General features: G+C 42.0%; 1 long non-coding RNA gene across 1 annotated transcript in view; it reads right to left on the bottom strand.

Annotated features, from left to right (window-relative positions):
* Positions 1-22767, bottom strand: part of LOC310743725 — a 146506-nt gene that overhangs the window by 69201 nt on the left and 54538 nt on the right. Inside the window, exon 2 of the long non-coding RNA XR_014539190.1 lies at positions 17791-18273. This is a non-coding gene — a long non-coding RNA (uncharacterized lncRNA). The remainder of the gene's footprint in view (positions 1-17790; positions 18274-22767) is intronic.

Raw genomic sequence — 22767 nt, 5'->3', positions numbered from 1 at the left:
ATCAGTTTTCTTGAGGACTTGGTGATTGGCGGAGTCCAGAATTGTGAAATAACTTGTTAGGGCATATTAGGTGCCCCAGAAGGGCTCCTTCTGAAAGGCACTCCTAGCCAGTGAGGCCACTTGAGCCTCCAGTGACAAAGTTAGAATCAGGAGCACCCCGAGGCTCTGTCTTCATGCTGCTGTGTAATGCAAGTCAGGCCTGGAGGCAATGTGGATAAAAAACACACACAGCCTTCTCTGCAAAGCAACCCAGTTTCACACCAAATAACTGCACTGTGGAGGCAGTTTCAAGAGGCCATCACAAAGTGGCCATATGGTGAGAATGGGTCCTGAGCAAGTTGGTCTGATTTGAATTCATATTTCCGAGGTGCATTTTGAGCTCCTGTGACCCGTTCTAACAACAGTACACGAAAAGCCCTTTAAATCGGCTTTCTTACAGGCGGATAGGAGGGGGAAAGACAATGAATCTTTCTTGCGATGGATGGAAATGGTCATCCCAAATATTTGAAGACCCCAGCATAAAGCAGCCTTGTGGTTGTATACGTATCAGATTATGGAAGATCTGCCTCTTTATACTTGTTTTTTAAGGGATGGCAGCCTCTATTCAGCAGCGTTTGAGAGACAATCCTTTAAGCTGTGTCAAAATGCCAGTTATCCTCAGATGCCACCCAGATTTGAATAATTTAGAGAGAGACAAAAACCCCACAGAAAACAGGAGCCATCCTTTGACTAGTGTTGCTTTTGACAGAGCAGAGCTCCCACCCCTTCCTTCTTACTGAAGCTGCTTCATCTCTCTATCAGCCATGACAAGTGCCAATCAAACCTGCTGTTCTCTAAGCTTGGGGGGGGGGAGAGAATAAGAGAAAGAAACATGAAACATTTCCTAACAATTGCTGAACGAAGATCCACTATCAGTGTGTGGTCTAGGATAGGTGGTGGCTGGAGAAGGGGAGGGATCTAAGTGGGGAAATTCAGGGAGGAGAAGACGCAAAGCACGCCTCTCCCCCTTTTCACTTCTAATCTCTGACCCCCCTCCCATTTACTTCTTTACACATTTTAATCTCCTAGTTGCTCCAAATGATCCTAAACAAATTGTAGGTCAGCCTGGATTAGTTTCTTCATTCTTCGTAATTAGGACAACTATTCATACTTTTCAACATCTTCAGCAACAGCAGCTGAATGTCAGGAGAGATCCAGGAAATGTCTGCTGTATTTTGAGTAAAGCTTAGAGCCATCCCACAGCAGGCCTATCTTGGGGAAGGGTGGGGTGGGGGAGAGCACCAAAACGCAATGGAAAAAACCAGCCAGGATTCTGGTAACACAACCCCGTACTGTCAAATCTGACCTTCAGACAAGTCTGTGCTCAACAGGATGCTGCATGCAATGTTTATATGATGAGGTCAGAATTGAAACCTAGGCTGAAGAGAAGAGTGCCTAACACCTTCACTTCCCGGAAATGCTTAAAAGTGCTATTTTACAGAGAAATTTGGGCTTTGGCAGGGGAGAGAGAGCTGAAAGGTTTTGCATAACCATGCCCCACCCCATTTTTGCTGCTGTGGATCCAAAATTATAATATTTTTGTTTAAAATGACGACATTGGTACAGCTGTTCGCATTCTCCCTCTCCCTCCCCCCCTCTCATTCTCTGCAAGGTTGTCCCATCCCAGTCTATTACATGAGCAATATACATTAGATTGGAAAGAAAAAGTCTAAGAGCAAAGGCTTAAGAGCAGGTGAGTCATACATTCACTGGTCATCTGGAAAAGTAACTTCAGCTTAGGGTTGTCATATTTCAAAAAGTAACATTCCTGACACCCGCAAAGTTGTTTTTCTGCCCTGCCATTTTGCAAATTTGGCAAAATTCCCCCAACGCCATTTTTACACCCAAAAACAAGGACATGTCAGTTTTCCTGACGTATGGCAAGCCTACTTCTGCTTCCTCCTAAATGTGACATATTTGTCTACTTTGCTGAATGCCTCAGAGAATGAGGATCGAAGATCAGAGCTTCACAGAGTTATGAGCAGGGATGACAAGCAGAATAGATGCTTTAACCCATCTACAACTCACTGATACATGTATCACATGAACCAGGGAGAGCGAAGGTAGAAGCCCTCCCCATCAGCCTACTTGGGCTAACTGGTCTTTCCTTTCTCGGGGCACTTCCAGACAGTTGCTATTTTCAGGTGGGATTCAATCACATACTGACAAATTCCGTTTCCAGAACTAAAGCTGGTCCTCTGGCACAACAAATCTATTACTCTCCCCCCACTCCAATAAAACCCCAGACTTTTTACAATAAGGAAAGTAAAAGGAAAATGCAGTGGCGTAGCGTGGGGGGTGCAGGGGGGCGGTCGCACCGGGTGCAACATCTGGGGGTTAGGGTTAGGGGGCGCAAATCCACGGGTTAGGGGGCGCAAATTACTTGCCTTGCCCCGGGTGCTGACAACCCACGCTACGCCACTGGGAAAATGCATTGGAAAGTGTGGGATAATGCACTGACCTGGTATGAAGTAGTCTCTTATACTCCTATTAAAACAATTAGGGGGTTGAATGGATGTACCAATGTTTTGGACTTTAAAATTACAGATACAAGAAGCACAAAAGTCACGTCCAGTGTTACCCGTGAGGAGAATTTTCCCAGCACAGGAGATATTTAAGCACACAGTTTCATGCTAGTTTCCCCAACATCTTCTTCTCCCTTCTACAGGGCAGCCTGGAGTTATTCTCCTCCACAAAACACATACAGAAATATAAAAATGGCAACATTTTTCGGAGAGAGCCAAATTAAACATGTCATGTTGACAGAATCTGCTAATGCAAATTAGTCAACTACTTTATGTAATCCTGATGACAGATTAATGTTTCATACATACTTTAAAATGAATGGGTTACTGGGAACCTGAGAATCTTAAAAAAGAGATACCACTCTGGAACTCTAGTCTTTCACAAAAGACTTAACTAAAATCAATATTTATGTTTAAAGCAGTTGGCTGGTCTGATAAAGTAATTACTTTTTATTTGTTTTTAATGCAAGAGCCGAATGTCTCCTTTCAAGAAAAGAGCACCAGTGTATGCTAATCCTTCCTTCTCCTACTTTTAACTTTGCCTCCTGCTTCCACCACGGGGGGGGGGGGGAGCTGCTTCAACCCTCCTTCCCCTCCATGGCAGGAGGAGAAGGAGCTGGCTACTGAAGCTGTGCCACGCTCAGCTCCACACTCAGCCTCCTTATTTTGGGGGGCATTGGGGGCCCCCAATCCCCTCTCCCAAAATATTGGAGGGCCCAAAAGGGCTTGGGCCCCAGTAGTTGGCATCCCGCCCTCAACCGTTCTTCCAAGCCCCCTCTCCCCAACACCAGAAGCTTATCTCGCACAATAGCAGCAACACTTGCAAAAAAACTACATTTCCCATGAGCACTTGCACCTTGCATTGGCACATCAGGTGCTGAAGGGGCAAAGGAGAAGGACCTCCCTCCCATCCACTTCTGCTTGCTGCTGTCAGAGCACCCGCAGCAACCAAACAAATGGAGGGTGGGAGGGAAAGTGAAGCAGCTTTTGAAGACTTCAGGGAGACACTTCTGGGGACTCATGGAAGTAGAGGGTGAGTTCAGCCCAAATTTGGATTGACTCAGAAAAAAATCAAGGAGCTTTTTTCCGATTTTGGGAGAAACAGCTCCACATGTTATTTAGCCAATCCAGTTTGAGCTGGGAGAGTTTGCCCTTTCGCTAGTTACCCGTACAGTAAATCAGTCCTTAGAATTTTTTTTCCCAAAATAAGATCTTCCAAGAAGCCTAAGCCAGGAGGATAAAAGCAAAGTACAGTTGGCGTACAAGGTATCCTAGCAGCATGAAGGCTAATTGTTACGGCCTTGAGATGGCTGGGTTCACCATTTCAATCAAGTACCAGGAAAGGAAAGCACAATCTGTGTAACTTGACACTGTCTGTAACCTTTTCAGACTACACACTTGAAAAACAAATATATGCATTATAAAAAAAAAGCTTTTGAATCAGGTGCAAAGAAAGACACAGGTGATCACAAGTCCTGAAGAAACATCTGTTGCAAAATAAAATGAAGAGGCAGAAGAAATGGAGGGGGGAGTTCTTTTCTTTAAAAAAAAGAAAGTAATATTTAATGCACCGTCCACAGACTTCCAGTCAGACAGTAAAACATGGAGCTCTTTTTACTGTAATAATCTGAATAGAAATTCAATCTCTTTTAATCTGCTGTGCGACGCAATTTGTCCAAGCAACCAGATACACAAAGCTCTAGGTATTTCTTCTGCTTTCATTGCAACAGAATGAAGGCAGAAATCACAAGCAGACAAATGGTGTTAGTTTTGTAGCTGATTGTTCATTATTTTAAAACAAAAACAAAGTTAACATCTAATGGTGGAATCTCAAGAAAACAGAGAGCCCAGGTTGCTAGCTATAAAATATCTCAGCTCCTGAAGACCATTCACCTTCCTTAGGGCTTAGAAGATCCTTACTGCCCTATCAGTGACAGCTAATTGAGGTCATCTCCTAGGACAGAGGGCTTCAACCATTTTGAGTCCACAGCTCCCTTGACCAACTACATTCTTTCTATAGCACCCCTGTGGGGTCCAGGAGCCCAGTTATGTCACCCCTTGCCTCAACCATTTGAAGGCCACCAGAGGCAGTTCAGGAGATTATATATTTGGTCCTCTTCATGGGAAGTACTGAGGACTGTTGGGCAGGGAAAGGTTTTGTTATCTATCTGTCTATCTATCTATCTATCTATCCAATACACACAGATATATAGTTGCAGTGAGCAAGGGATTGGCTGAGGGCTTTAAAGCCTAATAATATAAAGAAATTCCCCCTTCCTGCCCTTGAAGCACCTCTACCTGGGGGTGGAAATTTCCATTAGCATTCAGGAATGTATCAAACTGGGGACAAGCTTGGTATGGCCAAGATTTCAACAGCCCTGCTGGACCAGACCAAAGGCCTATCAAGTCCAGCAGTCTGTTCTCCAGTGGCCAACCAGATGCCTATGGGAACCCACAAGCAGGACAGGAATGCAACATGCCTCTCTTTTTCATGTTCTCCAGCAGTTAGTATTCAGAAGCACACACCCTCTGATTTTGTTGTTGTTTAGTCGTGTTTAGTTGCTTCTGACTCTTCGTGACCCCATGGACCAGAGCACTCCTGTCTTCCACTGCCTCCCGCAGTTTGGTGAAACTCATGCTTGGAAGCTTCGAGAACACTGTCCAACCATCTTGTCCTCTGTCGTCCCCTTCTCCTTGTGCCCTTTCCCAACATCAGGGTCTTTTCCAGGGAGTCTTCTCTTCTCATGAGGTGGCCAAAGTATTGGAGCCTCAGCTTCACGATCTGTCCTTCCAGTGAGAACTCAGGGCTGATTTTCTTCAGAATAGATAGGTTTGATCTTCTTGCAGTCCATGGGACTCTCAAGAGTCTCCTCCAGCACCATAATTCAAAAGCATCCGTTCTTCAGTGATCAGCCTTTATGGTCCAGCTCTCACTTCCATACATCACTACTGGGAAAACCATAGCTTTAACTATAGGGACCTTTGTCGGCAAGGTGATGTCTTTGCTTTTTAAGATGCTGTCTAACTCCCCCTGATACTTGGTGTGCTGGGCCAGGGGGTGACCTGAGCAATGCAGTCCAGATCCGGTCCTGAATCCAAGGGTTCCGCTAGGAGTCAGTCCGGCAGGGCCAAGGCAGGAAACCAGCCAAGGTCAGGCACAGGATCACAGGAAGGTTCTGGAAAACAGCAATGTTGCTCCCGCAACTGGGGCGGCGTCCAGCAGCCTTTTATCTCCGACGGGGTAACGGCCGGTTCTGATCCCCCGGTGACTCACCTCCCTGTCTCGCCCGAAGGCGAGCACTCCTCCTGCGAGTACTCAGGTCTCTCCTTCTCTCAGACCTCAGTCTCTGCAGCTTGGGAGATGTTGGTGGGTTACTAGACCCAGAGGCAGCCTCAGCCTCTCATGACCCAACTGGTAGGTGAGCAGCTGTAAGTGATTGCCCAGCTGGAGGCAACAAGGTAATCCCTGCATCTGGAGCCAGGGCAGGCTCAGGCCCCTGACTCGACCCAGCTGGTGCTTGTTGCAGGGGAACCTGTGCAGACTGGGACTCTTCAGAATCAGGTCCCAGATTAGGTTTAGCTGCCTCCTGAGGCCAAGGATCCGGTGCGGACTGAGACTACTCTGGCTCCGAGTCCGAGCCCGAGTCCCAGGCCATCACACTTGGGGTCAAATATGTAGCTACTGATAGCCTTATCTTTCATGGATTTGCCTAATACTCTTTCAAAGCTGTCCAAGTTGGCAGTCATCACTGCATTTGTGGAAGTGACTCCACATCGCCTATGTGTTGTGTGAAGAAGTACTTCCTTTTGTCTGTCCTGAATTTCCCACTATTCAGCTTCATCAGATGACCCCACAGGTTCTAGCATTATGAAAAAGGAAGAAAATCACCTCACTAGCCATTTTCACCAGACCACATATAATTGCATGCATATTGTCCCCTTTTGCACACCCTTTTTAATGCTAAAATACCCAGATGTTGTAACCTTTCCTCGCAGGGGAGTTGCTCCAGCTCTTTTATAAGTTGGCTTGCTCTTTTCCTTCCTCAGATTTTCCAATGGCAGCCAGGAATATATATATGCCTGCGGAATACAAGCTGCCTTAACTAGTAAATGAATAAATTTTAAGTGTCTGCCGATGACAAATGAGTCAGATGAGCCATTCAACACAAGTAGGGAGAAGTCACCCTGGTCATGGAGACAAAGGCAGCCAACATGAGCAGGCTGGGCCGTTGCTCTACCAGTCCTCATTTTTCCATCACCATCTATTGATACAAAGATTCACAGCTAGGTTGCCGAAGTGTTTGATTTTATGAACAATGATAATGTTTTGTGGCTGTCATAAACCTCAAAAGAAATAATGCATGTGTCCCATACAAGGCATAAAAAGTTATTCTTTTAACATGAATAGCTTACCATTGTACGATTACCCTCTTGATCACCTATTCCATTACTGGAATGAATATATGATGCCTTGCTTTCTTTCAAGAAGGCAGGTGCAAGTTGAAGGAGGGAGCCTGCCAGTGAAGATGATGAATTGCTTTTGGATGCAGAGGACCAATGTTTAACATGAATGCAGTACAGCTAGGAATCAGGATGATCTCACAGGCGTAAATTAACAGGAAAAACACATTTCTTTTTGCCTGCATTAAAGGTGGGGGGGGGGGGAGAAGAAATTCAAAACTTGACAATTCCAAATTTCCAAAATTTGTATGTGTGTGCACGCGACTATGTTACTCTGAACTTGAATATTTAAGCAACCCTCTTTCCAACTTTTCTGAAAATTCTTTACACAATGGGTTTGCATTCACTAGTACAGAATTTTTCATCTAAACTCTGGAATGGCCCTATGTTTACTTTAGCACAACCAAGAAGTCAGTGACTGAAAGGAAGAATGGATCGAAGCTTCCCTACATAAAATGAAGTAATGATGGACTTTTTTCACATGGCACTATAGGAGGAGCTCACTGTTGTGACCCTGGTGTTTAGATTTCCTTTCTTCAGGGGATAAGGTCAAGGACTTGGAAGGGGAACTGCATGTAGGTCCAGCACCAGAAGCTCTTCCACAATATAAGTGGTGCCAGTTCCCCTCTGACCCAAGGATGTTGCATTGCCATCCTCTCACTCAGAGGACTCCATCGAAGAAGCCTCAGTACAGCCAGAGTCTCTCCCACTCCATCACAGTAAAAGACTGCAGGAGCTGGCTGTGGCACTTTTCAGTGAAGGCAGCACTTGCAATAGGGACAGATCTTAAGTGCTACATATAGCTCAGTCCAAGGCTGCTGAAGCAACACCAGATCTCTGCTCTCCTACTTCATTCCCTTTGCCTGCCTTCCGCAGAGGTCAATGCTTGCACCAGAAAATGAAACATTCTCTCTTCCATTTAAATGAGTGTAAACTGGAGAACATATTGAGGGTTTGTGAGTGTAGAAAAACACAACCAAGGTAACACAAGTGGTAACTAAGGCAGGAGAGCCAGGCTGCTGGTTTCTGTGGTTTGAGCACACAACCAAGGTACCCAGTTCAGGGGAAACATCATCATTATCATCATCATCATCATCATCATCATCATCATTATACAGCCCTATATCCACAGGTCTCATAAAGCAGGATACTTGCAAGATTGCACTATTTGTTAAGTGGTTACTGTGATCCAGAACACTACTGCTCTCCTGGACATGTCATAGGTAAAGGCAGCTAAACACAGAAATAGCTTGCTTTCACTGTTATACAACTCTTATGTGTCTTTGTTACAGCCACATTCAGAATGCAAGCAAGGAAAGATAACAGTGCAAATGGTCCTGAATAAAGATCTAATTTCATAGTTAACCCCCTTTTGGAGACCTGCTTCCATAAATAGGGGCTGCTGAAGATCAACCCGACACCAAGCAATGAATTCCATTCTGTTCTTGACCTTCATGCTGAAACCTCCAGCTCAAAAAGAAGATGGCTATTTGAACACTAATCATGGGGCAATTATTTATCTCCCTCTCATTTCCTAACTATTATGTCACCCATAGGAACAATATATAGAAAATTAGTGGAGAGTATTTGTGATCTTTAAAAAAATCTAAGTATGGGAGGCCTGTCAAAAGCATTCAGTGTCAGGCCAAGACCCACTTAATCCCCACAGAAAGGGTGTTAAGTGGGGGTTGTAAGTGGGGCAGAGGGCCGTATGTGGGTTCTTTTGCCATTGCATGAATTTCACCTAATAAGATAACATATTATGATAATGGGTCCTTGGAGGATTCTGAAATGGGCAATGAAGTGATCAGAGACATTTTTACATTCATTTTTTTTTATTCTTTTCCCATCCCCCCCCCAAAAAAACCCCCCCACAGCTAATAAATCAAATTGGGAAAATGCAAGATTTTAATTTGAACTATTTTGCTGATGAAGCCTAGTATGCTATTGACGATCAGGCATCTCCAAGATCTAGAAAATAACCTCCAACCATTTTTTCATTAAAGACTAACTTCTCCCACTGATTTCAATGAAACTAAATTCAACTAATTTAGTCTTGATTGGGGTGAAATTTAATTTAGTTCCCATTTAAAGACAAACCTACCTAATTCACGCTTTCTGAAACAGTAAGCAAACGAAAATTGCCATCCTTAAAAATGTGCCCTTCTCCAAATTATGCAAGGCAGTTCTTCGGCCAAGTCATTGGCTATCGCTATACCAGGATTACATGTTTGTGATCTAATATCATCTGACATACATGAGAAAATCAAAGCACACAGAGGAAATCAGCATGCAAATTTATGAATCTTTCATTAAAAGCAAAAGGTGTCTTTATGTCTTTTGTTATCTACTGGCCCACAAAAGCTGTTGTTAACATGTTTGGGATTAGTAGTTGCTAGTGTCCCAAAATATGCAGAATCCCTTGTGCAAAGCTATTCAAAAGACTGCTTCTCTTCACCATGAACCACCTTGGAGGCTTTTGAAAGCAGAATGGTAGGGTACCAGATCTAATTAACAAACACCAGGAATAGCTGTAAGTTCAGCAGCTGCCTTGCATGCAGTAGGTCCCAGATCCAATCCCCAGCATCTCCAGGTAGGGTTGGAAAGATCCCTGCCCAAAATCCTGAAGAGCCGCTGCCACTCAGTGTAGACAATACTGACAGCTTTTATACTGTAATCTTAACTGCTGCTCTTCTATCTTTTCAGAGCTTAAAAAAAAAATTCCACACAGATTCCTAAGTAAGGTTGATCCTTTTCTACACAGCAGTTCTTCCCCTTGTTATACTTCCCTGGCCCCTGAGGAGCTTAACCCTACAGGCCATGCTCAGAAAATTAACCATGGCATGAGCAAAGCCATCACCACCTCCTATATTTAGCCACCTTCTCATTTAGATTGCTAGCCCATGCTGCCATTAGCACGATGCCAATCTTAACAGTAGGCTCAGAGCTTTTGGAGTAGGTATGGAGTTCTATCTCCACTGACAACCGTGAAGCCTATAAGGCTTGGCTTGGGAGAATAGCTGACAACCATGAAGTTCATCCAGCCAGTGAATTGTTACAGTGGAAATTTTATGAAGCATCATCAGGCTGTGAAAAATCTTGGCTGATATGGTCAACAACTGCACAACAAAAGGGGGACGCTTGGGGGCGGGGATAGAATAAAAAAAAGCCCACAGGGGAGCAAATCCAGCAGTTGATAACCTTATAATAAAACATATTTGCCATGCATCTTTCAAAACTTGTGAAAGGGGCATTGGTTCCCCTCAAGGAATTGCAACTATTTGATTGCCCTCAAGCAACCCCTTGGATTATTGTATATGACTCTGTCCAGGTGCAACCTTCTTTAGAAGGTTTTAAGAAAAGAAGGAAAACAAGAACCAGATCATATACAACATGTATATGCTTAAATCATGTCCCTTAAAACTGGTGATATTCTTATATGCTCTGCTAGCTGGGTTCTGAAATACTATTACTCCAGATATGAAGCTGCTTCTCTATAGGACATATCATTTTAAAATGGCATTAACAAATAATAATAGAGATTTGTCTCTGTAATCCCTGTAAGGTGGGACATCGCAGCCCCTCTAAAACAGATGAGAAGGAGGGTTTAAACTGGGGAGGGGGGTGAGTGACCTAACTAGTCAGTTCATGGCTAAGTAAAGATATAGTTTGGGAATTCCTGATTTATGTTCCAGTCACTATAGTACATTACACAATCTCTGTCTAATTAAGTAAGGATAATAATTAACTCTGCAGTCCTATCAGTGCTCTGCAATCCCACCTGTTGTTGAACACAATAGGACTCTTCTGATTAAATGGACATAGAATTGGGCTATAAGTCTGTCCTGAAGACCACCACATTTTGGGCCCAGTCTACACGCTTTCTGCATTTATCAAATTTCACTGTAACATATACACCCCTGATTTTCCTCTTGACTTATGGTTCGGATGGCTAGTCACGCATTGCCAAAAAAGAGGATGAAGAAAGAGGGCACAAATTTGCCTATTTTAATTTATATGTATGGACACAAATTTAGAAATGATTTTCATAGTTTAAATAGAAATATAGTACATCTCACCAGAGTGGGGAAGACTCCAGGTAACCTGTGTACTGTTTTGTCTGCTGACTAGGTGCTGAGAAATCCTGTTCCCCCAGCTCATGGTTCCTTATCTTTAAACTGGACAGGTCTCAAATTGAGGACACCCCTCTAGTTTGAAGGGCAGTCAAACGACACATGACCACCTTACTTATGGTTCATTTGAGTTCTGTGCTTTAGCACAGGGCATACATTGCTTATATTGCAAGGTTACCTATGATTATCTACTCTCAGCTTGTTGTCAACGAAATTTATGTAAGGAAGAATGTGTCATATTCATTCTGAAAAATGATTAAATATGGCGAAAGGACCACCTTGGAATATTTAAGACAGCTTCACAACCCTAAAGTCTAACAATCATCTGTGCTACATGTCTGTAGGAAACCTATGCTAGACTTGCCCCCGTGGTTCAAATCTGCTGGGCTAACATAAATACTTTGTAAAAAAAATAGGGAGAGCTTTTTTACAGCCAGGGTAGAAAAGCCAGTATTAGACTTTATCTCATGGAACAAGATCATTAATTGGCAATGAAGGAAATGCATCTCAGCCAGTACTCACAACCCTTTCTTTATTAGAGTTTGGATTGTTTTTAGTAGCAATCACAATGAAAGGGTTAGAAAGGAGGATGCTGGCATTTCTGTCCGCCTTCCCATCTGGGTTAGCTACATGCTTGCAAAAAAGGGAGAAAGTGAGAAACAAGGGGAGCGGGGGTGGAAGGCTTCACCACACTAAATGAAAAGCAAACAATATGCATATCAGCATCCTAAGGAGATGTACCACTCTGCTGGGAAAAAACAAGACAAAAGAATTATCTGACACAACAGTTCAAAGCATATTGCACCTGTCAAAACGTCTGTCATCTTCTATAGAAATGTGCCATTCCAAAAGGGGAGGGGCTGGTGGAAAGGGAAACTCGACCAAAGTCACGCAGAAACAACAGACCACTTTGTCTCCTTCCTGCAGCCAACTCTTCCATCTGAAAGCCATTTGACTCAATGCTAAAGAGTGCCTGGAAGGACCAGACAATAGGAAGGTCTCTTTCATTGTCAAGGACAGTTACACTTTGAAGATGATGCTCAAAAGGGGTTAAAATGGGTCAACAAGCAATTGTTGGTCCCATCCAAGGAAATTTGAACGGAACATTGTTAAAGCCACACACACAAAATCCTTCTAAAAGGATGCATCTTTTAAGCAAAGGGCAGTGTGGGAAGGGGAAGATCAACACACCATACTGATTTAGTCACAAGGAATAAATTAAGGCTACCATTACAACCCCCACTGTAGATAGACTGATGAGGTGTTTTCGGTCTAGATGTGATTGCACTTAACGGTAGGCATTTGCAGTGCAGGAGAAATAGGGTCATCATCCACTGAAAAGAGGAGATACACTTTCAGAATTTGGCCCAAGGTGGCCTTAACTTTTTCACTCCTTTTTAAAAAAATAATAATTGCATGTTGATGTTGCAATGGTCTGGTTCTTTTAAGATCTATGACGAACAATGAAAATGCACCATGCCTGTTTATAAATGCTAGTTCATTACAAAGGATTTCCTGTCTGTAGCAATGAACTCATTTCAAATCAATACGCTAAGTTTAGAAAGGGTTCGTTGTTAACAAAGCATTTTTAAAAATAAAAAACCAAACATTTCTGTGCAATCAGGCAAACTATATTGGTGACTTCTTTGGAGAACCCCATTAATTTTATCTCTGCTCAGTACTGAGAACAACAAAGGTGATCTGCTGAGTAGATAATATACTGTAGTCTTGCTCAGATCTCATTCATTTCATAGGGGTTACACAGGAGAATGTCCCAGTGTACTGGGAGCCCTAATGTAAGGTGATCATCAGCAGAAAAGAAAACACAGTTACAGATATCTTAACCACAATGGCATTAACATTTTCACTGCTTTTTTTTTTTTTTAAAAAATGCAAGATAAGATCTACAAATATATAAGTGGATAATTGTACGTGGCATCCACCATCCAGGGAGTCAGTATAGTGAGGTAGATTGAACGTATGTTGGACTAGAACTGGACAGGTGTGGATTCAAATCCTCACACATTGAGGCAGCTTTTGGATGTTTCACTCTCCATGAATTGAAATTAACACAAAGGGTTGGGGTGAGGGCAACTCAGTTAAGGGCCTGCTTTCCTCAGTTCCTTGGACAAAGGGTGGAATAAACATGCCCAAATCCCTATCTGAAGAAGTGTGCATGCACACAAAAGCTTATACCCAGAACAAATTTAGTTGGTCTCTTAAGGTGCTACTGAACAATTTTTTATTATTATTTCAATTCCCTTTTGTAAGATACAAATGTAAAGGAATGGACATCTATTTTCATCTGGGATCATTATCAGTACAGTGGTACCTCGGGTTACATACACTTCAGGTTACATACGCTTCAGGTTACATACGCTTCAGGTTACAGACTCTGCTAACCCAGAAACAGTACCTCGGGTTAAGAACTTTGCTTCAGGATGAGAAAAGAAATTGTGCTCTGGCGGCGCAGCGGCAGCAGGAGGCCCCATTAGCTAAAGTGGTGCTTCAGCTTAAGAACAGTTTCAGGTTAAGAACAGATCTCTGGAACGAATTAAGTACTTAACCCGAGGTACCTCTTTACTCCTCATCCTTGTACATATTTCTATGTATCTTTGGTTAGTTCATGACAACTTAAATATCCAAAAAGTAAAGGTAGCTGTGCTGGCCCTTGAGAAAATTCCAAAATCCATTTAAGGGCAATGCCTTTGTTAGAACAACCAAAATATCACAGAATTGCTTGCAAGTTCTCCAGAAAGCTTCAGAAAGCTAGATGGTAAATTGAGCAATTGTTTTTGGGGGGGAGGGATTATTTTGGCTGATATCAAAGCTGTAGAGTCTGCACTGTATCCTGCCCCCTTTGCTCTATTTATTATCTAGCTAGGCTGATGAAGAATTCTGGACAATTCAAAAGTTTGTGCACAATATTGTGATACTTTGCTTCAAAAACGTTTTGCACTAATGCCTACTTTAAATATCCAATGCATCTTACATACACAGCCTTGACCTCATGTTGCCTCATAGCCTCTTAAGTATACCATCTACGCACTAACTTAATATAATATATTAAGTTAATATAATATATTAAGTTAACATAATATATATATATAAGAGTTTTGTGTAATGTTTTTTGGTTGCCCAAAGCACTTTACCCCACGCACATAATCTCAACAAACCTCACAAGATAATGGAAGTCAGTAATATTACACCCATATTGCAGATGGAAAACCGAGGTTGATGTTCAAGAGCTTTGGGAGGGGGGTTGTGTCAGAAACAGAAATTTCTCTTTCCTCAAGCTATACTATGTGCATTTTTGCACTCTTTAACTTGTCAATTCCCAGTGACTGATCTGTCATTTTTTCACTATGAGTAGTACTTTTAGTGAAGTGCAATTTTCATCAACTATTGATCTATACGCCATGCTGCTGTGGAGCTGTGCGTTCTTTTCTTTTTAACATAAAGAAGGTATAGAAATGAGCATAAGAAAATGCCAAATTGTCCAAAAATATTTATGACATTATGTCCAGGTGAATTAATTTCAGTGCCTAGACACTTACAAATCATGGATAATGTCTCACCTAGTGCTAAATTATCTGCTCCATTCAGGAACTTAATGTTTGTTTTAGTTTGTGTGTTTTTTGCTGATAACATAGAGAGTGGCCCGATGCCACAGCACACAGCACATTAGAAAGCTCTTTTTTTCTGAGGTGGCCATAAAAGGCATTCATTTCCCTATCTTCAGTACAAAACAGGCACATGCTAATTTTCTGAGAGTGAAATGATGGTTTGGAAAGTAGCTAAAGACTTAAGCATCAAGTGACCTCAACACATAATGCTGAAGTTATCTGGAGTCCAGTCCAGCCAGTGAGAAACCACTCTTAAGTCCCACTGAGCAGGTGCTTAAATCCCTCCTATTGAAATTGCAGGAATTTAAAAGTCCTTAACTTAAGCTGGATTGTGCCCACAATGTTTTCCAGTTTGCCTTGTTATCTGAAAATGCTAATACACCCAGAGAAACAAATCAAGGCTGGTTGCTTTGTGCATTATTTATAGAATGCTATGTGCTGCAAGGCCTGAGAAAGCTCAGATGAGCTCACGGGAGCTAGAAGGCCTCAGAACATATAGGAATATAGGAAGCTGCCTTACGCAGAGTCAGACCACTGGTCCACATAGCTCAGAACTGAACACAATGACTAGCACAACTCCCCAGCATTTCAGGGTCAATACTTTCACAGTCCTATGTAGATATGCCAGGGGACTGAATAGGGAACTTCTGCATGTTCACTTAGTGTTAGGAATTTTAACATGCAATCATTTGTCAATGTAACAGGGATCCTGCTTGCTGGGCTTTAAACCCAAATTATTTATCTGACTTCCTTAGAAATGAATTTAAGTTTGTAACTATTAAAAACAGTGGAAATATAAAATATGCAGTGACTTGTGATAGATATAGATAATATATAAGTTATAGATATAGATATAGATATAGATAGATATAGAAATATCCTTGTCCAGTTAGCTAGGATTTGTTTCACAATAAACTGCCATCAAATTTTCTCAATGTATAATGCCCAAGTTTAAATCTTACAACCACAACCATCACACTCTAATTAAAGTCATTTTTTTAAAAAAATCTATTTCTTCACTTCAGCTCTTGATTATGATATTTAATCCCATTTGAAACAGTTACACCCTGAAAGGACCTCTCAGTTTGAGAAGATGTTAAAGAAATAGGGATTTCCATCTAGTGACAACACTTCAGCATTTTTTTAAAAAATCCATATTGCAACATGGCATGCGATACATCAAATTACCATTGTAAAGTGCAAATTCTTTGCAACACTGGAAGCCATCACTGAACAAAAATACTACTAGAAGAGTTTTCAAAAGGAACATTTTTGGCTAGGAAAGAGACTTTTGACATTATTTATTAGGTTCAAAAATGCTTAACAAAAGCCCAACAATGGTCCTGTGGAAACCACTACATCTGAGGCACTTTCTCTTGTTAGAGGCCGGCATTGATTTGAGGATGGCCAGCATGAGTGGAACAATTCCCTCACACCAGTCAATGCAAGTGGGCATTCAGACACAAACAAGCACAAGCCTGTGAACAAGCCATATGGAAACATTGGGGGGAGGGGGGCAAGGGGAGGGGGGCGAAGTAAACATTTATTAACCTCTTTGTGCCGAGATCGGCGGAAGGACAGGCCAGGAGTGAAGGAGACGGTCATGCCAAATTTCCACGAAAGACGGGGGTTTGCCCCGAGCATTTTTTCATAGAATATGGCGAAGCATGGAGAATGTCTGCAGTGCCATGGTAACTGAAGCTGTCCGGATCGTGGTTTGGAAGACCGCTGGAGAAGCACCTTCCTTCCCAGAGAAAGTCTTTAGAGAAGGGTTGGTAGGAAGTTTGCTTCAGGCTTGGCTCTTGAAGAAACTCTTGCAGGCATGGGGGATGAGCCCGAGTCAGAAAAAGAGTCATTCCTTGTGACCAGTGCTTTTGTTCTAAAAAAATGTTTAGGGGTACTCTCACTTTCCTTCTCATATTGAAATCCTGCCCCTCAATGAGGCCAAACTTAGATTCACAAAATGTTTAGGGGTATGCGTACCCCTGTATCCCCCCAGAAAAAAGGCACTGCTCATAACTGAGGAAAGCACTAGAGAAGCTTCAAAAAAACAACAACCCTAGAGATAATGTACTCTGCACATGTACTTCTATATCTGAAAGAACATACATATACAAGGGAACATGTGGGATTTTTACGCACACAAGTCTGTTTAAAAATGCTGCTAAGGAAATGATGCGGTTAGGGAGTTGTGTGTGACAAAATTAAGAGCTGGCAATTGTTAGTGGACCTTCAGCCTTAAATATTTAGGTAGAGGCTGCATCCTCCGGGCTCACAGAAAACCCCTTAAAGTGGGAGTTCCCATTCCTTGGACAAAAATTCTGATCTGAGTTTGAAGCAGAAATTTAGGAACATAGTAAACTGCCATATGCAGTCAGATCATTGGTCCATCTAGCTGAATACTGCCTACACTGACTGGCAATGGCTATCTAAGTGTTCTAGTTTTGTATGTATTAAAAGCCCATATAAAAGCAGCTCACCTAATATGGTATTTTAGCCTACGCACTTTATGCTTGGTAGTGCAACCTTTTGTGATTATCTGCCCTCTGGCTCTTGCTATAAGGGGATAGATTAGCCCCCTAGTCAGTGATGAACACTGTTATCTGAATCGATAGTGACCAACGGAGCACAGTGGGATGACACTGTTTACCTGGCTTACCGAAACAGAGGTCACTGTCAGTAACTGAAAGGGGTAAGGCAGTGGGGAGGTTAGTACAGTTTCAGCACAGCATTAGGAGTGTCATCTTGACTCTGCCACTGCGCCTGCACCATGCCAATCTCCTTGCCATCTTGACTCCCCATCTTGGTTACTGGCAGCAGGAAACTGGGAAAGTAATACCACCCCACCCCACCAGCAGGTGCTGATTTGTGTGCCAATATGTGTACCTGTAGGGTGGACAGTAAGCTGCGTGTCTATGTTATACCAAAATTCATGGGGCTTCCTTCTATGTGACTGGACTTGGGAATGAGGCATAAGAACACAATACATCAATATAAATTACATACCTGGCCAATCAACGGTTTTGTATTTTAGCTGTTTTCATTCTATCTGCAAGCTGCCTTGCACCCCGATCTGGGGAAAAGGCTTGTTATTGTTGTTTAGCCATTTAATATTCTTACAACAATCTGTTTCCCTCTCAAAGGTGATTGGCTAATTACAGTTGAAGATGGCCTACGAAAATTTTCTGAATGGCTTCAGCCTCTGAAAATAATGAAGTTACACTGCTTTGTATCCTGGCTGAATCGAGACATTCTACATTTCTGTCTGTGTTTCCTCTATAGCAGTTTCAGTGTCTTCTGCTTTCTCCTTAATGTGTACACAGGTGGTCTCCAGGTTGATAGGTAGGTGAGGATATGCCATTGCTCCCATTCCAACCATCTCTTCTCCACTGGAGACAGAACTTGGTGGTGGCATTTTTGGAACATCATATTCACAATGCGCAAGCAGATTGGTTCTCACTGGCTGCACCTGTCCTCTTCTAAAATTGGCTGAAGAACACAAATAAACAGGAGCAAAATTAGAAGAACACCTGATGCTTTGCTAAGCCCTACCTGTATTGCATCTGGACTTTTAAGTCTCCAATATATAGTTCCAAACTTGAATGCACATACGAAGTCAGACCTAAAGAAAGAAATAGAGTTGCTAGAGCAATTAAAGCAAAGACAGTCCATAGTATTTTTCACTGAGATATTCCAAGTTTACAGCATCTAACAAAATAAGTACATGCATGATAATTTGGTAAAGACTTAATAGAATTGGAGTGCTCATTCCACTGTAAAATAATAAAGCTTAATAAAATAATAATCTGCCTCATTTTATTAATCTAAAATATCCTACAAGAAAGCAGAAAAAAAGAAAAAGCTTTGAAAGCCTTGTTGATCTGGAAGGCTACATAATTTTAATAAAAATTTGCACAATATGATTGAGGCCTACCTACAACTCTCAGCTGCTGTTTTATAATTTTCTGTATTATGATTTGATTATTAATGTGTCTTAATGCACAGTATTGTGTTTTGACTATGTCCTAAAAGGCAATGCAAAATACCATAAATAAATCAATAAATGTTGTGGACTTTCATAAAGATGTGTACCAAAAGTATTGTGTCTTAATCTCAAATTTTGACTAGGATTCAGACTTAGTCATGCTTACAGTACATCCAGTGAAATAAATAGGACTAGGAGATGGATGCCATACATCCGGAATTTATCAGACATATCCAGAATACTGCAGTCGGAAGCAGTGTCCAAGTGGAAATCGCTAAAATATCCTGGAAAATCCGGACTTTGGCCAAAAAACAACAATTTTTCTGTCTGTATTTTCCCTGTTTGAAATATGGCAACTCTAGAATATGACCAACTTCAGTAGGTCTACTCTAAGCATGGTGAGCAGAGCAATCCTATGGGGAACTTGAAGCAGCAGGATAGAGTGGAATGGCAGAGCTACTGCCATATGCAAAGTCCTGCCATTCATGCTGCCCAGGGTGAAAAGTGGTGGTAAGATTTCCCCTCTCCCCTTCTTTTGTGTTGCACCAGCTCAAGGCAGCACAGAAATCCTAAATGGGACTGGGGAGGAATGCAGTACAATCCAAATCCCTGATACGCATGACGACCAGGAAAGAAAGTGGGCAGATTTTTCTTTTTTGTTGTTGTTGTGCCAGGTCAAAGCTGGACTTCTCCCAGGGAAATGCAGCAGCTTTGTATCTGGTGGGACCATGCTGACTCTGATCCAATTCCACTTGTGTACTGATCCATTTCAGCACCCTGTGCTCTCTTACTGCCAACCAAAACAGTGCCCCAGAAGCTTCTCAAGAGGCTGTCACCATCAGGGATGTCTGCAGAGGAGTCGCCTCCACTGGCAGAGCCCAGCAGAGGGACACCTCCGCCTTATGCTAACCCTCTCCAGCAGCAATGTTCAGGGAATAAAGATTGTGGTGTATATCTGGCTCCAGTTCATTAACGAAACAATTATATTAGTTCCTGGACTAAATAAGAACATTTTCCCTATGAATTTTGCGAAATCCACTTAATGGTGATCCTATGCACATTTATGTGGAAGCAAATAGGCTGCACAGAGGACAAGGGGCTTTGAAAATGCTGTCATAGTTGAACTGTTATATTCTGATAGTTTTTAAACAATATTTATTAATGCCACCACATATATACAAATTCACATTATCACCACCAGAAGCTGTGGAGCATACCTTAGAAGCACTATAATACTTGTTAGGATTGGATTAAGCTGAAAATATTAGCTTATTTGCACTTAATGCTATAGATCTATATCTATAGATCTATATCTATAATATCTATAGAGCTATATAATGCTATAACATAGTTCTATAGTAGTGAACTAACAGTAAAATGCAATATCATTGTTAATAATTATGTCACTTATCTGATTACTTGGCACAGATGGAGCTGCAATCTCAACTGCTTGTTAGAAGTAGTAGTTTGCCTAAACAGTAAAGCCTTTCAAAATATATCTGAGAATGCTATTCTTGAAGTCAAATAATACACTGTGTAAAGAGAGAGCAGGAGCATCTATGCTTGATTAATTAGGTTTGTAAGTATTGTTCAAGTACTAAACAATATTTCTAAAGATTTCAATAGTTCAAAGATTGCCCTATGGCAGTCTGGCCAATACATCTTCCAGCACAAACTGTTCACAAGCATTTTTCTTCCCAATATGTTGTCTTTGGTTGGTGCGACATTGTTTGAGTACACTTCTATTTGGGTCAAAGTGGTTTTCTTCGTGTCACAGCAGTGGTGCTGCATACAGCACTTCGACCATACATCTTCCATGTCATTTCAGTCAAAGGCACTTGATGCTTCCTGGTGACCAATCTGGAATGGTCCAGCATTCTAACAGAGGGTCATATTGGCAAATCAAGCTTTTTTAAAAAAAAGAAAGAAAGAAAAAAGACAGGCATTGTTCGAAAGTAACAAAAGGACCATTCTGAATATTAACATGTGGCCTTGGGTAAAGGTCACCTGTATGGCACATTCATCATATCTCAGGCCCAGGGTGAGGAAAAGCATCTTACAAATTCTGTCAAAAACAACCATTGTCAAAATAAGTGTTGAAAGCTGACAGCTGACGAGAGAATAATACACTTCTCTGAGTAATGATTTTCATTCCTCTCTTTTAAAAATCCTCTCTGGCACCCTTTGAAACTGCAACGAATTATTCCGAGGGTGAACTTTAAGACAAAGGAGCTATTCCTTGCTTTTTGCTGGTGGGGAGTTCTTTTAATTATGCTGTCCAATTATCAAATTAATTTAATAATCTGCCATAATTAGGCCAAGCAGTTTTGCCCTATCCAGAGGGAAGGACTCCAGCAAATCTAACCTCAGCAATGCAGTCAACTATGTGCAAACACACAGAGAGAATGTCGTGCCGGTTTGAGTAGTAAATGAAAAGCACAAAACAAGGGTATTCAACTGAGTTTTATTCAGAGTATCCCCAGTTAATGGACCTAACTTAGTCATTTCATTCATTTCAGTGGGTCTACTCTGAGTAGACTTTAGTTGCATATCACCCACAGAGTATGAGCACGAGTAGCCATTCCTTGGTGTGAACAAGACAGCTGCCTCTGTTAAAGGTGCAGAAAAGACAAAATACATCCAGTTTTTAAAGAAAGCAATAATGTAGTTAAATCACCCTCACTTGCAACACATTTGTATAAAACTTAAACATCCCCACTCAGCAACAAAGAGAGGAAGTATATTGGGTGATCTTGGTCTGGACATTAAATCTCAAACTAATAGACTCCACAATGTTGTTGTGAGGACAAAATGGGGTAAGGAGCCGTATCCTCAGTTCATCGGATGAAGAGAGGGATAAAAATTAATAAATACAGAAATATAACAAGGACACTGATTGTTATTGCAAATAAATGTTGTTGTTTGTATTCCTGGGCATAGGAGATGGGATGTAAAGATATGGCTGAAACTGGTTATACAAAGACATTTCAATAGTCACATTTAATTACAAGGGAAACAATTAATGCTATTGGAATGGAAAAATCAGTGTAAAGTTTACAAAAATGTACTCTTATCTGGCCTTTGGAACATGCCCCAGGCCACACCTCTCACTGGTTCTGCTTTGCACCATTCAAAGGTCATTCAAAGAAGGTTCAGCAGAGATGATGAGAGAGGAGGTATTAGCAGAGATATGCCAGTGGGCCTCATGAAAGGGGTTTGCGAATCTTGATGGCATTAGCAACAGATCTATTTGCCAGAATCAAGTCATTGGCAGTTTCCTATAACAGAGAGATGGCACGGGCAATTTTAAAAAAGTAGTTTGGGAACTAGAAGTTATGGCAGTATGATCTCCCCACACCCCGGAATGTAGTGGGATGGGAGTGCAGAGTGCAAGATGGTTCCCCATCTCACTTCTTCTTAGGCATTTTTCTCTCAGTGTTGCTCCAAGATCAGAAGTAACTCCTATGGTGAGGGAGCAGGCAATGGCTGAAATCTCAGAAGAATAAATGGAGGTGGAGGAACAGCTGAGCACCTACTGCTGTCAGGCTTCAGCCCCACTTGGAACCTGGGATCTCCTTGGAGGTCCAGAGGGAGCTGTCAGAAGAACCAGACATTGACACCCCAGGACCAGATGCTTTTAACACTAGTCAGCTAGGTTCTGGATCCCATTACTTCCAGAGTCACAGGAATCAAGGATGGCCCAAAACCTTTTGCCACCTGAGGTGAACCACAAAATGGTGGCCCTCCCACCAAGGAACAAGGGTGACATTGTCAAAGCACTATACTAGGTTTGGGAAAGAGGGATTGTGAGTAAATGCCTACTGAGATCAAGGCCTGGCTGCCAGCCAGGAATAGGCAGAGCTTCCAGCTCCTATACAGTTTCACTTTCTTCACTCTCAATCACAGACTTCCTGAACTGGGGCAATGGACATCTGCTCGTGGTGCATTTGAAATTGCACCACACACACCATTCTCCCAGTCCTTCCCCTATAGAAAAT

The sequence above is a fragment of the Podarcis filfolensis genome, assembly GCF_964270895.1.
Source record: "Podarcis filfolensis genome assembly, chromosome: 10".
NCBI lineage: Eukaryota > Metazoa > Chordata > Lepidosauria > Squamata > Lacertidae > Podarcis > Podarcis filfolensis.
Note: the sequence above shows the minus strand (reverse complement) of the source record. Positions and strands in the feature narration are given on the sequence as shown.